This window comes from Callospermophilus lateralis, chromosome 9, assembly GCF_048772815.1.
Source record: "Callospermophilus lateralis isolate mCalLat2 chromosome 9, mCalLat2.hap1, whole genome shotgun sequence".
Lineage (NCBI taxonomy): Eukaryota > Metazoa > Chordata > Mammalia > Rodentia > Sciuridae > Callospermophilus > Callospermophilus lateralis.
Window position 1 is genome coordinate 35,398,403 of NC_135313.1, and position 18,711 is coordinate 35,417,113.

Below are 18,711 nucleotides of genomic sequence, written 5' to 3' on the forward strand. Positions count from 1 at the left end.
CGTCTCCCAAGTTCTGTGAGAAGATCTGTTAGGTAAAACCCCCTCATCACTAAACACAGAGACTTGGTGCAGGGTTGGCAGCTCAATTATCACTGCTTCTGCCTGGCAGACCTGGAGGATGTAAACAGCTGGAGGTAATATTAGGGCCCTATCTAGCACCAGTAAAAGACTTTCCTCTTCACAGACCTATGAAATTACCCAGGAGAATTGTGGACGGTTTTCAGTTACCTTAAAAACATCCCGTATAGGCCCTGCTTGTACGTGGACAAGCAGACTGTATGGATCATTTGTCTTTCTGTGTATGCTTATTCCCACCCTGCACCACCTGTACAAGCAACCCCAGCACTCCATGTGACTATCTTCAATCATTATAACCTTTTCCTCAGTCACTTCCTTAATTTTATGGCAACTTTTGCACCATTCTCTTCTTAGATGCTCTGGAGTTTGGATAGAAATTCGAATCAATTCTTTGGGCTATTTTCTGAGACCAGTTTTGTGTGGGGTCCTAAAGGTACTTGTGTGTGTGAGGCAATTCTGAGGAGATGCAAGCCCCCTTTGCCCTTACCCTGCCTGATCTCGTGGGGAGGCGGGTATGGCAGAGAGCACTATTTTACATATATTAAGTGCCTTTGAGCAATGAGTCCTGTGGAGAATCAGCCTTAGACTTCCGCACAAAACAAGGGCACACAGATTGGAGCTGGTGGGGGGTTGAGGAGAGCCATTTATGCAGGGGGCCTAGTACAGGAGAGCAGCTCTGTCTCTATGGCTCTGAAGAGACCACCTTTGGACTGCTAAGTGCTACCCTGATCTCTTTAGCAAGGATTCAGTGAAGAAAGCTGGAAGCCAAGCAGAAGAAAAACAGCAAAGAGAAAGATGGCTGGGGTGGGGGTGAGGGTGGGGGTGTGTCTGGCTTAGGCAAGCCCAAGAAGCCAGGCCCTCACCCAAGGCTGAGTAGCACTCAGGTGGTGAGCAGGTAGGGAAGGGGCTGCAGACACCTCAGCAAGTACTTGTAGAGCATCTGCTCTGAGGTGTGAGCAAGGCCTTACTCAAGGAAAGAAGATGAGCATGACATGCACCCCATCAAAAGGAGACTCCCCCAACCCTAAGTGTGGCCTCTATCTCTCCAGAGCAATCAGTAATGGAGTTCCAAGGGAGGGCTGGATCTCAGTTTTCTAAAACCACATCCAACAAGACCCATTTTAATAGTTGACAGTGGGCTGGGAACCAGGAGCTGCTCTTGCTGGATTACATCTTGCTCTCTTCTTCTTTCTCCTCCCTGGCAATCACAGATCCTGAAGAGATCAAGCAGGGATGAATAACCTTCTTTTCAGGTGCTGGGAGACAGGACATGCCAGGTTGTTGACGTAGCTCTGTCTCCCAGGCCCAGCCGGGAGCCAGTCTCCATAATGGACAGGATGGTCGTGCTGACCTAATAAATATTTTCCATCTCTAACCTCAGTAATTATTTACATGTGTCACAGCTCAGCGAGGAATGATGAGAAATAAAGTTTCCCTGATTAGACGAGACCCGTAGATCCCTGGAAGTAGAATCTGAAACTGTTCTCAGTGTTTCTAAAGAAATCACTTTCTACAGCCATCAGAGAGCCAAGGTCACTTCACCTCTACTCAGATACTTAAAGTAAGTGAATTCATCCTCCGTTTCCTTCCTAATTATGTATCTATCCTTTGTCATCTCCTAGTCCTTCTCCCATCCCACTCAGAAATCTGCTCCATTGGGGCATGTCTCTGTTCTTTCTCCCTCCAAGACTTGAAAACTTACCTATTTCAAACTGAGGATCTCAGATACAGTTCTGCTTGCAGTCACATTACTTCTCTGTGCAGTGGGAAATGTGGTCAGATGAGTGGTAGGAAAAAGCCTTTTGGAAAATTGTTTGATTTGCTACACTCTATTGAGTCTTAGTGGGGAGTCAGCATCCCTTTAGTATTTTGGAAAATTCTCGGAAATGATATGCACAAAAATTTCAGCAAACATTTTCCATCCTAATAGACTGTCCCAAGGTGAGAAACCAGGGGTCAAAGGAAGGGGACTTGGTGAAATAGGGCAGGGGCAATAACATCTCTGAATAAGAACCCCAGCTTAGGGAATCTTTTTGGACAGCAAAGGACATAGCTAACATAATAAAGAAATACCTCCTTTAAATTATCTGCATTTAATTTTGATTCAGACCTTCTCATCAGAATTGAGTTGGCAAGGGGCTATTGATGACTCCAGTTTATTAGGTCAGATGCAGTAGGCAATCAAAAGTCCAAATGTTGCTTTTGTCAGCTTCCAGAACATGAAAACCTTCTCATCAGCATATTTAAAGCTATCCATGTTTTTAAGTTGATCACCTTAACTCAGATTCTTGGTTTAATCTTTTTCACTTTTATGAGGATTACAGATAAATTCCCTCTCTTAACTCTTTTTATAGAAATCTCTCCTAATGTTGTCTTCCAGCAGACTGCCCAAGAATCTTCCAAGGAAGAAATGGGCTTCAGCTTTCAATAACATCAGAAAATAGAATCTGCCCCTCTTGTCCAACCTGGGAGGCCACAAGTTTGGTGGTTAAATGTGCTGGCTCTGAGGTCAGCATGCCCGAGTGAGAGCTAAGAGAAATCCAAGGGACCCTCTAGTGACATTCCCTCTTTCAGAAGAAGAAAATGAGGCCAAGAGAGGAAAGATGACGTGCTCAAATGCAGGAGTGGAACCCAGGTCTCCTGTCCTTGCTTCTGAAGTTCTTTCTCAGTGACTCTCCATATCGTGGACTATTTTTTCTAGCCTTTGTATAAGAAATTGTTTTGTAAATTTTATTGAAGTATAATATAATATATAGAAGCACACACATGCAGAAGCTATAATTGTACACTTAGTTGCATTTTATTAAAGGAATCATAACTATATTAGTTATGAAAAAAATGTCACCAAGCTCCCTCCACCGTTGTTCCCCTTCCCTAATCACTATCTACCAAGAGTAGCCACTGTTCTGACTTCCAACACCATTAATTTTGCCTGGATTTGAATTTTCGGGAGGGTGGATCATATAGTATGTGCTCTGTGATATCTGACTTTTTCTATTTAGTGTTGGGCTCATGAAATTAGTCTGTTGGGTTGTATGTAGCAATGATTTACTTTTTTTGTCATAATAGTGTTTCATTGTAGGACTGCCACAATTTATTTTTCCAGTCTACCATTAATATACGTTTCAGTTGCTTTCAGCTTTTATCTATTATGCATAATGGGAACATATTTTGCTGGGCATATGTGTCATTGCTAGTGGAGCAGAATTGCTGAGTCATAGAATATGTGTAGTTTAGCTTTAATAGAAGCAGTTGAACAATTTTTCAAAGTGACTGTACCAACTTACACCTCCACCACCAGATCAGAGAATTCCAGTTGCTCTATATTCTTGCCAAAACTTGCCACTCGTAATGTTTTTTTTTTAGTAGTTCAATAACATTTTCTTTATTTTTTATTTATATATGATAGCAGAATGCATTACAATTCTTATTACATATATAGAGCACAACTTTTCATATCTCTGGTTGCATACAAAGTATATTCACACCAATTTGTGTCTTTATACATGTACTTTGGATAATAATGATCATCACATTTCACCATCATTTCTAACCCCATGCCCCCTCCCTTCTCCTCCAACCCCTCTGCACTATCTAGAGTTTGTCTATTCCTCCTATGCACCCTCTCCTTATCCCACTATGAATCAGCCTCCTTATATCAAAGAAAACATTTGGCATTTGGTTTTTTGGGATTGACTAACTTCACTTAGCATTATTCTCTCTAACTCCTTCATTTACCTGCAAATGCCATAATTTTATTCTCTTTTATTGCTGAGTAATATTCCATTGTGTATATATACCACACTTTTTTTATTCATTCATCTATTGAAGGGCATCTAGGTTGGTTCCACAGTTTAGCTATTGTGAATTGTGCCGCTATAAACATGGATGTGGCTCTGTCCCTGTAGTATGCTGTTTTTAAATCCTTTGGGTATAGATTGAGGGGTGGGATAGCTGGGTCAAATGGAGGTCCATTCCCAGTTTTCCAAGGAATCTCCATACTGCTTTCCATTTTGGCTGAACCATTTTGCAGTCCCACCAGTAGTGTATGAGTGTGCCTTTTCCCCCCATCCTCGCCAACACTTAGTGTCATTTGTCTTCTTAACAGCTGCCATTCTGACTGGAGTGCGATGAAATCTTAGAGTGGTTTTGATTTGCATTTCTCTAATTGCTAGTGATGATGAACATTTCTTTATATATTTGTTGATTGATTGTATATCCTCTTCTGAGAAGTGTCTGTTCATGTCCTTGGCCCATTTATTGATTGGATTATTTGTTTTTTTGGTGTTTAGTTTTTTGAGTTCTTTATATACCCTAGAGATTAGTGCTCTATCTGATGTGTGAGGGGTAAAGATTTGCTCCCAAAATGTAGGCTCTCTATTAACCTCACAGATTGTTTCTTTTGCTGAGAAGAAACTTTTTAGTTTGATTCCATCCCATTTATTGATTCCTGAATTTAATTCTTTCAGCAAAGGAGTTTTATTATGGAAGTTGGGGTCTAATCCCACAAGCTATAGATTAGGGCCTACTTTTTCTTCTATTAGACACAGGGTTTCTGGTTTTATTCCTAAGTTCTTGGTCTATTTTGAGTTGAGTTTTGTGCATGGTGAGAGATAAGGATTTAATTTCATTTTGTTGTATATGGATTTCCAGTTTTCCCAGCATCATTTGTTGAAGAGGCTATCTTTTCTCCAATGCATGTTTTTGGCACCTTTGTCTAACATAAGATAATTGCAATTTTGTGGGTTAGTCTCTATGTTCTCTATTCTGTACCATTGGTCTGCCAGTCTGTTTTGGAGCCAATACCATGCTGTTTCTGTACTATTTCTCTGAAGTCTAGTTTAAGTTCTGGTATTGTGATGCCACCTGCTTCACTCTTCCTACTAAGGATTATTTTAGCTATTCTGGGTCTCTTATTTTTCCAGATGAATTTCATGATTATTTTTTCTTTTTCTATGAGGAATGTCATTGGAATTTTGATGGGAATTGCATTAAATCTGTATCGTGCTTTTGGAAGTATGGTCATTTTGATGATATTAATTCTGCCTATACAAGAGAAAGATTCTATCTTCTAAGATCTTCTTTGACTTCTTTCTTTAGGATTCTGTAATTTTCATTATATAGATCTTTCACCTCTTTCATAAGTTGATTTCCAAATATTTTATTTTATTTTTTTGAGGCTATTGTAAATAGAGTAGTTTTCCTTGTTTCCCTTTCTGAGGATTTGTCACTGATATACAGAAATGCCTTTGATTTACTTTGCTGAATTCATTTAGTAGTTCTAGAAGTTTTCTGTTGGAAATTTTAGGGTAGTCTAGGTATAGAATCATCATCAGCAAATAGTCCCAATTTGAGTTCTTCTTTTCCTATGTGTATCCCTTTAATTTCTTTTATCTGTCTAATTGCTCTGGCCAGTGTTTCAAGAACTATGTTAAACAGAAGTGGTGAAAGAGGGCATCCCTGTCTTGTTCTAGTTTTTAGAGGGAATGCCTTCAATTTTTCTCCATTTAGAATAATGTTGGCCAGGGGCTTAGCATACATAGGTAGCCTTTATGATGTTGAGATATGTTCCTATTATCCCTAATTTTTCTAATGTTTTGAATATAAAGGGGGACTGTATTTTGTCAAATGCTTTTTCTGCATCATAATGTCTTTCTTAAGAAATGGATTTGGTTACTTTCATTTGTAGATGAGTTAGAGGAAGAGGAAAGAAGGGGGTTTTGCCCTAGATTTCTTTTATGTCTTTAATCACTTTTGAAATGACTCAGACCCCAACCCATGAAGATCTTCTATTTGCCCCAGTCTTGCCAGACTTTGGTAAATGAGTGCAGTGGTATAATTTAGAGTTTTAAGAATTAAGCTAAAGCATTGCAATTAAAGATGGCTCCTAAAATGTTTTGCTTTTTATGTGTACTTTATTGAGAAAGATTTTTCTATCAGCTACCATAAGTGCTGACTCTTCTGGAACTGTGTAATGATTGAGAGCCTGACCTCAATTCCAAAGAGGGACGGCAGAAAGGGAACAAGGAAGAACATCATCACCCACCCTTGGGTTAAGGGCCAGCCTGCAGCCTCAGCATTTTATAGCTTAGTTTTTCACAGAGTGTTTCCCAGACTTACAGAGAGAGAGTGAAATTACAAAGCAGGTAGAGGTTAGACTTTAATCTTGATGTTGATGCTTAAAGCTCAGAATAGTTTTTTTAAAAAAACAAAATCATTAGCTTTCACTAAGTCCAAAACTCAGCTCCAACCCCAATTAATTACCAATCTTTCTAGTATTTTTTGTGCGGCATTAATAGCATAATCTGGTAGTTGCAACTCTGAGGACATCAAAATCAGTAACACTTGAGCACATACTCTATAAAAATAATTGAATTTGTACTTCCAATACCTAGAATAAAAACTCAATTAACTTATGTTTTATCATATGATATCATTTGTGGAAACTTTATACTGTGTCAATGTCAGATATAGAGTAATCTCTTTAAATACACAGCTATGTGGTACTGACAATTACCCTCGGGGAAAGTTCTGTTATCTCCATCTTATATACTGGGAAACTGAAATGCAGAAAATTTAAAGATCTTGTCCTTCTATAAATAGTAGAGCCGAGACTCAAGATCAGATCTGCTGGAGTTTAGGTCTGTGATAGGAACTGCTACCCTTTATTGGCTCCTGTGGAAAACTTACAGCGGGGCTTCAAGCTGGAAAGACATCCAAGTTGTGATGTTAACCCTATGCTCATTCCCACCTCCCTCCCTGTCTCTGTCACTTTTTCTCTCCCCACCTCTTTCAGCCTGTCACTCACCCACTTCTTGTCATGGAAGGTGTGCCTAGTGCGTTTGCATCTTGTGGTGGATCTCTGACAGGGAAGGCCTCAAAACACGTTTCAATCTGAAGCAGACTTTGCTGCAGCACCATCTGCCAGCTCGATAAAGACAATCCTCCTTTAATTAGGAACGTTGAAATGTTGGAAATCAGGCCAGATTCTAGCATGATGGAGAAAACTTAGCGTATGGAATCCTCAGAGGAGGAAACAAAGAGTTGGGCCCTGTTTTTTTCAGGGAAAACACATGGCTTGCCTGAGTTCAGGAGAAACGGGGCCTTGTGCACTGTCCTTGGGAGGTATCCCTGCTCCCTCCCGAGTGTCCTTTGTGGTCATGCTGCCAGGGCAGATGCACTGGGAAAGGTCCCAGTTGTGTCCACGTGTTTCTAAGCTTGTGTCTTTCCTTACATATGTGGGGGACTTTTCCTTATTGAGGATTTGGCCAAAACTAAGATCCATTTTTTAAATGTACAATTATTAAGCAGATACTGGACATTTCTCCAGTTGTTTGAATGAACTTGAATCAAAATTGGCCATACCTGAGAATTATTGCGTATGAAGTATTTATAATATTTTAATTTGTCATCCATTATGGAATTAACACAGTATCATTTTGGTTAATTAAAAGGGAATGTTTACTTGACTGTATATAGAAACTATGGCCAATGAGAGGTGTTTTTTGGGGGGTGTCACTCAGAATCTTGCTAAATTCTAGAAATTTATTACTTTTGTCATCTCATCTCATGTAATTTTTTAAGGTTCACATAATTTTTAAAATTTATTTATTTTTAATAAGGTGTATATGACATCAAAATGCATTTTAATTCATTGTACACATTTGCAGCACAACTTTTCATTTCTCTGGTTGTACATGATGTAGCATCGCACCATACGTGCAGTCATACATGTACCTAGGGTAATGATGTCCATCTCATTCCACCATCTTTCCTGCCCCCATACCCCTCCCCACCCCTTCCTCTCCTTTGCCCACTCAAAGTTCCTCCATTTTTCTCATGCCCCCATCATGGATCAGCATCCACTTTGTATCAGAGAGAATATTCAGCCTTTAGTTTTTTGGGGATTGGCTTACTTCGCTTAGCATGATATTCTCCAACTCCAGCCAATGAGAGTTTTTTCCATTGTGTTAAATAGATTTTAATATAATCAGTCCTTCTTAAAAAACAATTTGGTACATTAAAATGATAGATTCACCCTATGTGCATATATGATTACACAACCAGTGTGATTCTACATCATGTACAACTACAAGAGTGAGAAGTTGTACTCCATTTATGTATGAGGTGTCAAAATGGGTTCTGTTGCCATATGTAACTAAATAGAACAAATTAAAAAATGATAGATTCACTTTACTTTAACTTTAATATTCCTCAATAGTAAAGGGATTATTTTATTCCTAAAGTTTAGCTATATTTTATTAATTTAGAAAGTAATATCATTATAACAATCCTTTGAATTTTCTTCTTCTTTTTTTTTTAGTTTTTATATTTTTTTCTGCTTCTGAGGACCCAACTCAGGACCTTGTGCATGCTAGGCCAGTGCTCTATCATTTAATTACATCCCAGGCCTATGACATGGTTTAATAATAAATGTTACTCAATTCTAAAAGCATGTGTATTTTGGAACTTAAAGATAAAGTTGTAAGCAGTATTATAATAATCAGAAGAATAGCTACATGGCAATTTCTGCCTTTGGGAAATTGTGTAATATTTCAACCCCTAGACAAAATCCTATAAAATGAAAGCTTACAAGAAACATAATATTTCACCATTACTAGATTCCCTTTTTGCCTCATATAAGATATAGTCATTCTTGTCTCTTTAGCTAAAGTCACTAGAAATAAGTTGAACAAACATAATTAATTTCATTTTGACTATAATATACAATACAAGCATACTGTCACATACTCCCTTCAACTTGGGCTTAAATATTGGAGGGATGAAGATGTAGTTCTCAGTAAATAAAATGTAGGCAGTGTTAAGTTTAACTTGTCAGAATGCTGAGATAAAATTTTACCAATTTTTTTATCCCCCATGTCACAACTATAAGTACAAATACCAGGTCCTAATCCTAAAGGATTCAATATCGTGCTAGAAATAAACCACAGTGAAAGAAAATCCCCATTATAGCCTATCTCCTTAAATTTAAGTCAGGCTGATATTTTTGTGTTTAGAAGAGTGCAACAGTCTAAACCATGACGAACTAAGACCTTTGATCTTAATTAATTCTTGCTATAGCTATATTCCATTGTACCTGGTGGAATATATAGATCACTGGTTTGGCAAAGGCAAGCTTTCATGGAAAAACATAAGGACAGTCAGCAACTTGCATTGTATCTCCACATGCCAGTTCAATATCCTTATTATCAAAATCAATCTGGCTTTTTATAAAGATCATTTCACAAATAGCCAAGCTATAGAACCAATCTAGGTACCCTTCAACAGATGAATGGAGAAAGAATGTGGTATATAAACACAATGGAATATTATTCGGCCATAAAAAAGACTGAACTTATGGCATGTGCTGATAAATGGATGAAATTACAGACTATCATACTAAGTAAAATAAGGCAGACCCAGAAAATCAAAGGTCAAATATTTTCTCTGATATGTAGAAGCTAGCCCAAAATAAGGAAAATAAAAGACAGGTGATCCCATCAAAATAGAAGAAGATCAGTGGAGTAGACAAAGGGATGAGGGGGAGAGAGGAGGAACAGAATAAGGCAAGAAAAATGTAGTGAATCTGACATAATATTCCTATATACGTTTATGAACATACCACAACAAAACTCACCATCATGTACATCCACAAGATACTAATTTAAAAAAATAATAAGTAAGTAGAAGAAAGATCAGTAGAGTAGAGGGAAAGGAATAGGAGGAGGGAGGTAGAGGGGGAAAGAGAAAGTACTGAATCAGAGCAAATTATATCCTATGATTTTATAATTATTTTGAAATGAATCCTAATATTATGTATAATTAAAAAGAACCAATAAAAATCACTTCACAGCTTCAAGTGATAACAACATAAAAATCTGACATAGAAATAAATCATAAATTATAATTCACATGTCCTTCACAATAGAGAGACTGGGGAAACAGTTTTGTACATCTATATCACAAACATCAAGTTTTTCATATGTGCCTCTAGCTCAAGTTATAAATTGTTTTCAAGAAGGACATTAAATTTTGCATACCCTGTCAAAACCACTCTGATGGTCATTCCTACATCTCCCCGCTTCCTCCTCCTTATCTCAGGGATCACTAAATCCTGTCAGTTCTACCACTGACATTATCTCTCTGAAATTCTCTTTTCCATCTCCATTCAGTCTGTTTTATTGAGAGCCCTGAGACAGTTTTCAGACGTATCTTCTCAATTCCTCCCTTGTGTATCTCCCCTGAGCAGTGATTCACTGTTCCAAACCACTCATCTGATCATTCTCACCTCCTTGAAACACCCTTAATCCAGCAAGAAGTTTCACACTCTCACCTTCAATTCTCTAAAAATCAACTCTGAAGAGTTGAAAGATGGAAGAGTCAAGAGTAACAGAAAATGCAATTTAAATAGGGAAATTCTGCAGTCAAAACCTTCATTCCATTTTGCAAAATGAGGGCCTGTCCCAAAGTGAGTGGCAGATGAGAGAGTGTAACTTGCAGTTTCATTGGATCTTTCAAGGGGTGGACATCTCCCCACACTGAACGGGACACAAGTGTTTAGATATGTGCATTTCTTATACAACATGACTTCAAAATGGAAGCCAGTGTTTGGTGGTGGTGGTTGTTTTTAATCTGGTTCTCAGCTGGAGAAGCTGCCTTCTCCAAGGTGGAGAAATGGCACATGGTACCAACATGGCGCCTACATAAGAGGCAAAAGCATTTTCAAGGATGATGAAACTGAGATTTTTGCTCTCTGACATTCAGCCTCAGCCACTTGGCAAGCAGAGGTTCCATCGCGATGCTTCTGAGTTCCCCCTTCCATTTTGCCACTCTTCCCTAGCGCTGCCACCACCTACCATCCGTGACTACATTTAAAGCACTCCGCTTGCATGCTCCTTTCACATTTCTGTTTGAGTCAGTACAAGGTCTGGCATGCAGTTGATGTTTAATCAAGATAAAGTGTAGAGAAGACCAATTTTAGCTCTATTGCTATGTCAATAATTTTTACTGAGCATTATGATCACTATATTCATGTGCAATTGGAACTTAAAAAAAATCACTCATTTGGCACCAAAGCATGACAAATATAATTTTGGGGGAAATGCCCCTCATTTCTCCAAATACCATGTGGAGTCCTCATGGTCTTAGACACAGCTGTATGCCCAAAGAAAGAGGAACCTGTTAGGCTTACAGAAGCCCCTTTATCAGGTACAGAGATTTCTCTGGCATTATACTTTTTAGTAGAGCTTTGTGTTGCAACACAAAGGAGCATCTCTGTTTCAGAAATTCAAGTGCAAACAAACAATCTGTCTGTCTGCATAACATTCCTTTAAAATCAGATGAGTTTATTTAAAGCGTGCTAGCCCCTGGAGGGGGATGAAGACTGGCCAACCCTACCACAGAGCCTGTGGAACACAGTGGCCTGGCTAACTTTCCATCCAGGGCTGTGTCAAGGTTTGTGGGGGATGGGGTAGTGTTTCATACCAAATAACTCAGAGTATTAAACACATTTCTATGCAACTGTGGCAGATTTGGGTTTTATTTTTACTCCACAGTCCTTAAATTACAATACCTCTTTTGATGTGGCAAATGCACATTGTGTATTCTTAACTGCTTATTTGGATATATTTGGGGATCTCAGACATTTTTTTGTCCTTCACTTCAGATACCAATAAATATGTCTTTAGGGAGAAGGGAAACTACATTTTTATATTCCTGGTTTGGGGATCCTAATAAGGTTTTTAAAATTTATAACCTAATAACAAACCACATCTACCACTGCATCAAACTGAAAGAATATTTATTCCTTAAAAGGAAAGATGCAAGATTTTTTTTTTTTTTTGGTCTAAAAATGACCTGCTATAGTTTCATCTGGAAATTCTAAGTACCTTTATTGTCCAGTTGTTTCCCTATTATAGTCTCCAAAAACTAAAACTGTGGACAAGTTCCACTGAATGAGAATAAAAGATTCCCAAAGTCCTTTCTTTTCTTTACTAACAGCTAACTTTATCCTGAGGCCACTCCATTCTTGCTCCTGACATCCCTTGACTTGCAGGTATAATATATGTGTGTGTGTGTGTGTGTGTGTGTGTGTATTTTTTTCCCCTATTTGAAATGTGTTATGGTCTGAATGTTTGTGTTCCTCTCACCCCAACATCCACATGTTCAAACCTAACTCCTGTGGTGATGGTGTGAGGAAGTGAGCCCTCCGGGAGGTGGTTTGATGTTGAGAGTACAGTCCCTATGACTGGAATTAGTATCCTATATAAGGAGCCCCAGCTGACCTTGACCCATTTCACCTTGTGAGGAACAGTGACAAGTCTTTCTGTATGAAACAGGAACTGGGCCCTCCCCAGAACCAAATCTGCTTGGGCTTTGATCTTGGGCTTCCTAGCCTCCAAAAGAGGGAGAAATTAAGTTTTGGCTGTTTACAAGACCCCCCCACCCCAGTTTGTGGTCTCTATGCTGCAGCAGCCAGAATGGACTAAAGACAACATTTGAAGCATTTGTCATATTTTGTGACATCACAATTAATTCCTGAAAATGCTTTGTAATGAGTGAACAGGAATCAAGAAGGGCTCCAAAGGAAAAGGGAGCTGCCAAGAGGCAACATGATGTATACAGTTCCTTAGGACTGGATAGGAGATTAAGGAAGGGCAGAGCTCAGGACAGCCCAGAATCCATTAAACCTAAGCAATGGGGTCTGACCTCCTGCCTTCAGATTAGGATTCATCCTATGCTCTGAAAGACTAAATTTTAATCATGTTGGCCCACATACGAGGACTGTGAGAGAACATCAACAAAACTGTAGATGGTAGATGTTATAGAGGAGGGGAGATGTCTTTTCCTCACCCATTAGGAGGTCCATGACTAAGTCCCCTGTAACAAAAAACAGATTAACAAGAGAAAAGCATGCAAATGTATTTAGTAAGTTTCACATGACAGAGGAGCCTTTATAATAAGAGGAAGACTCAAAAGAACCAGTAAACCCCTGTGTGTTTTTTAATGCTGGCTTTAATGGAAAAGAGGAAAGTCATAAGGAAGTATCTAATCTCATGCTAACAAACTGGAAGAAAATTTAGCAAAGCCTGTTTGTTCAGATTCTTCTCTGTTTGTGTCTTCAGAGATAAGGACATTTCTTTCTTCCAGGTAGGGAGGGCATCTTTTCATTGAGGATCTTATGACCTGCTTCAGTGAAGGATCAAAAAAAAAATCCTCATTAGCTTTTATGACCTGCTTCAGGAAGAAGGGCAGGAGAAGGTCAGAGAGTGACTTTCCTTTTTCTGGGGTTTTCTCAAATGTCCAGGTGCCATGTTTTGGGGTAACATGTCCTGAAATGCCTCAATGCCTTATAATGACCAGTGACCAAGGGACTCTTTGGGACTCAAAATTCTGGACCTTCAAATTTATTGCTTAGTGCTTCTTTCAGTTCTTCATTCGCTTTTCTGCTGCTGAGGAAGCTGTTTAAGTTAATTCGTAATACTTTGGTGACTTGGCATATTTGGCCTCTGGAGCCTTGTGTGTGAAGACAGAGGCAAGAGATGGGGGTTGTGGTTCCATTTCACTGCCAAGCATAGCACTCTGTGTCACTCTGACCCTTTTTTGGAGTTCTCAAGGCCTTGACTGAGAAATCCTATTAGTGGTATAATTTAGGAGAAAACACTGTAGGGGAAAAAACAAATACTGTTCCATAATCATGCAGAATAAACTTCATATTATAATAATCTACTGTCAATCATCATGCAAAATGGATATATCTTATTGAGTTGGAGGACAAATCATTTGAAAGCTTTATTCTCATTTTTGCCAATTGGAGTTTTCTATTTCATAAAATTTAATCATCCTTTAGATTGTGTCAAATTTGAACTGCCTTCTTAAAAAATTTTTTTTTCTGTAATTTTATAAGAATGATAGTAGTAATGGGTAGATGGGATCTTCTTTCAGATATCACCTGATTCAGATAATTAGTTAACTCCTAAATATGAGAGACAATTTCTGTTGATAATGGTAGGAAAACATTTTTTCTTTCTGTCCAAAACCCTTTCACATTTTAAACAAGTTTTGTCTGAATCCTAAAAATTTTCAAAGAAATAAAATAGAAGAGTGTATGGATTTATGGAGGCAGGAAAAATACAATTTCTTGATTAAAATATGAATGCATCACATTCCAGGGGGGGGAAAGTCTTCTTTGAATAATATTGTGTAGATGGAATGATTATGCAAATTGCTTAGTAGATTTCTCTGTTTATATGCATGTGTGTGTATGGAATCTGTGGGGTTTTTTTGTGTGGGAGGATATGTGGTCACATTATGTGGATGGGCTTGTTTGTTGGGAAATATGGGGTGTATACAGGAAATTAGGAATTAGAAGCCCTTATGGTTTTACTTTAACAGAGGTAAGGATGGATTGGAGTGGCTTTCATTTTTCATATGAAATCATTTAAACTGGCATTATTCTCATAGTATACATCAAACATGAAACCAAAACAGCTTTAAGATGTGTATTCTGCAAAATTAGTGGGCATATTTTTAAAAAATGGAAAATACTTGACCCAGTTTCTAATAATTTCCTATCTATAAAACTGACTCCCAGGTCATTGAGGAAACAACTCTCCTACACCTCAAGTTCTTGAAAAACAACCTGAATAACTTAACCCATTTAAGACAAATATGGAGCCATCTGCCTAGATACGCCTAACCCTAAGCCAATGAGTGTGGTGACAGTGGAGAGCTCCAAAAAGAGTACAGCCTGCACGCAGTGTAGGACTGAAAAAGGACACCAACATCCACAGATGGATGTGCCTACCACATTGAAATCAACATGGCAAAGATGGAAGGAAATGAAAAGTGTTTATTTCCTCAGGAAATCTCATAAATTCATTCTGATGGGAATACATCCATTCAACAAACATTTAGTGAGAGCCTACTATGTGCCAGACCCTGTGTTGGGTGCCAGAGAAGATCCGTGAGAGAGCCTCCAGGTCCTTTGGGACTGCCACGTACCTGGTACATGTTATAGCAGAGTCTGGGCAGAATCCTGATTTCATCTCCTCAGGAAAGTGGACTTAGCTGGGGAAGGTGACATTTGGGCTGGGCCCTGAAGGATGAGTAGGAGTTTCCAAGTGGAAAAATGAGGATGGCAGCAAAACCAATAGTGAAGAGGTGCACTAAGTACGTGGCATGTTTGGGAAACAGCAGGAAGTTGAGTGTGGGTGGAGCACAAGTCCAGGTAGATAGCAAACATTTTCTGGCTCCTACCAAAGGGGTCACAGTCTGGTGTCCCATTCAATTCATTTGGCAGACTTTTTTTTTTTTTTTTTTGGCTCATACAGTGTTTTAAAAATATTTTGAATTAGTTGCCAAGATTTAAAAATTGGAAGATTTCTCATAAAATTCCAGATTTCTGGCTTCTCTTGAAAAAAAAAAAAAATCAGAAGATCTGGCAACACTGGGCCCACATTCCCACATGGCAACCAATGACTAGAGCTGAATAGTAGTTCCCAGCCCCCTCCCTCTTTGAAAGGAGCATGTGCTTGCCAGTTCACCCCAGAATCCAACCTGCTCTCTTCTCTCCTTCGTGTAACATGCATGGGCACCTCCAAACCTGTTGGTCTTTGGAATGGAATGTTGAACAACCTGCCATGTTTCTTGTTCTGAGGGAGCACAGAAAGTAGAAGACTTTGAGTGGGGAGGGGAAGGTGGGAGGAGCTCAGATTAAAGGGAAGTTGGAACCAACAAGGAAGAAGAGCCATGTATACCTTCCTAAGGAATTTGGCCTTCATCCTGTGGACCTGTAGAGAAACAATACGTGTTCTTAAGATAAGGATGTGATTAAATCTGTCTTTAAAACTCCATCAACAGAATGGAAGATGACAAGGCAGGAGAGAGTTGAGGGCAAGGAGACAAGTGAGAATCCATCATAGTAGCCAAGCGAAACCCTGACTGGATGGCGATGTCCTGCTTATGGTCCTAGGAGAGCTAAAGATCAACTTGGAGACCTCAAAGCATTTTCCAAAGAAAACTCATGAGACTTCAAACATAGTACTACATTAATTTACGTATTTTAAATGTTGATCTGTAGTAAGAAAGAGAAAGAAAGAAAAGAAGGAAGGAAGGAAAGAAACCTTTACCAAGATGCACAGTAAAGAAATGCTGACCCTTAACATTTCATACTGAGTAGCAAACACGAAACCACAGACCTTCAGCTTGGTGTCACTAGCCCATCTCTAGGTGGGTCCCACAAGTGTGCTCCTATCAATTTGCAATTCACAATAAACCATGATCTAGCCCTCTGTGAAGGAATTTATGTATTAGACCAAGTTGTGCCTACTACAAAAGAAAATGAGAGGCATATTCCTTGCCTTTGTCCCCCCAATTAGGGAATAGATAATTTTTCAATTAGCTCTTTATTTAAAGGACAGAATTCTGTTCACCTCAGAAACTCTTCAGGACATACGTAATTAAATTTAAGTCCCAGAAAAAAGTCTAAAAGTCCATTCATGTTCTGTGGGTGTAGATTTTTCTTTCTTCAGGGTTCTATGTATTTATCTTCACAGCGTTGTCACGTTGTAATTAGTTTATATCCCTTTTCTCAGACTTCTCTAGAGCTGGTTAGAAAAGGAGCAAAATTCACAAAGCTGGGAAAGATTATGATCTTCTACTTTGAAAATTTTATGCAAATGTACAGTTGTGTGATTAAAAAGAGAAAAGGGTTTACTGTGTCCTTTAATAAATAAAAATTCTTCAAATTCTTACTGTGTGTAAGGGGTTCATTCTCAAATGAAGCTGCTTATAAATGCCTAAATATGCCCTTCTGCCAAGAGTGTTTGTCTTTTCCATAGCCTGTATCTTGCTTCTTGAGTCCCCTGGCAAGGACTAACACTGAGATATACAGATAGATGTGTCAAGTTCTGTGGACAGGTGTCTCAGTCCACCTTGGATGTGTGGGGTGCTACACAGCTTTCCTGTGCAGAGAAGCAAAAATACCCTCCACAGTGCCTTCTGACTGTGTCAACACTGTGTGTTCTTTAAATAAGGTGGCAAAGACTTAGAGCCTTTGATGACCAATTTGGCATTAGATCAACAATCCTTGACTAACATGATGACCATCAGAATATATTGTAAATTAGTGATCAAATTCTTTTTATGTCTTGTGTGCAGAATAGTTATTTGAGATTCTTCAAAGAAGAAGCCAAAAGCATACCATTAGCAAATGCTTACTTTGTACCATGCACTGACCTAAGTAATATATGTATGTTAATTACTCAAACCTTACAACAACCTTATCAGATAATTGCTGTAATTATCAGCATCATCCCCATTGGCAGATGAGAAAACTGAGACATACAGATATTTAAGAAATTTCCCCCAAGGTTTCATAGCTGGGAAAACTGGGATCTGATTCCATATAGTTGGGCAACAGAGTCTGAACCCATAAAACTCTATTTTATTTTGTGCTATATAATCATATCTGCTTAAGTCAGGGATGGTGATTAGGGACAAATGTAAAATCTCATCAGGCCTCAAAATCTCTCCATTGTGGTTAACCTGGGGGCCCATTGCATCTGCCATGAAAGGCAGACAAAATAACCAATTGACTTGCAATGAATATCTGCAATAATCAGCACTCATTAATGAAAAATAGTGTACTTCATGAAAGCATATTAAATTTAATTTTATAGTTTGATAAATGATAATACCTTCCAATATACATCAAAATGGATATATTTTCTTCAAAGAGAAGTCTTGAATGAGGTATCATGTGTTCAGAATATCGATTCTTAATGGCAGTAAGACTATCAATGATTCAGTTGACTTTGTAGAAGCAGTAAAGCATATTCAAAAAGCAAGAGGTTAGAAGTTCAGATTTCTAATCAATTACTCATTTCTTTTCTATGACAAATGAGAATAAAAATGTCAATCTCATAAAAATGCTGTAGAACTGAAAACATTGTGATGTGCCAGGAAGTCACTAAGTAGAACTTCTTATTATCATTATTTTCCTTTTGAATTATCTGGGAAGTATTTCATCCTATTTTTAGTATGAAATCATTAGTTGTATTAAGCCTTCTTTTAAAAAATGAGTTTTCTGTCTTTGGAAGCCAACTGGACTTATCTAGGGAACTTTAAAACATATTAATGCCAGGGTCCCACCTTCAGAAATCCTGAATTATATGGGCTGGCATTTGGGACTTTTAAAATCTCCTCAAGTGATTCTAATATGCATTCAAGAGGATTAATTCCCTAAAACAATTCAGCATTGGGTATTCTTGCTTCACCATCAAGTATTGCCAACACACCCAGTGACATTGGGACTTGGGTTTAAGGTAGCACCAATCTAAGCAGCCTCTGGTTCACTGTCTACTCATCTAAAATAGCCATGAGGGCATCTAAAATTATGCAAAATCACATTATAAAGGAAAATAATGGCAAAAGTTCATCATACACCAGATTCTTCATGAAATTTCCACAAACAAGAGTGCTATGGGACTGAATTCACAAGAAATGGCATTCCCACCCTGCCCTACCTGATTCAGATTGACACCTATGACTGATGAATAGACAGAAGAGGGCTGTTAATCTGTGTTCAGTGATGCAGAAGCTCTGCAAATCAAAAAATGAGTCAGAAACTAC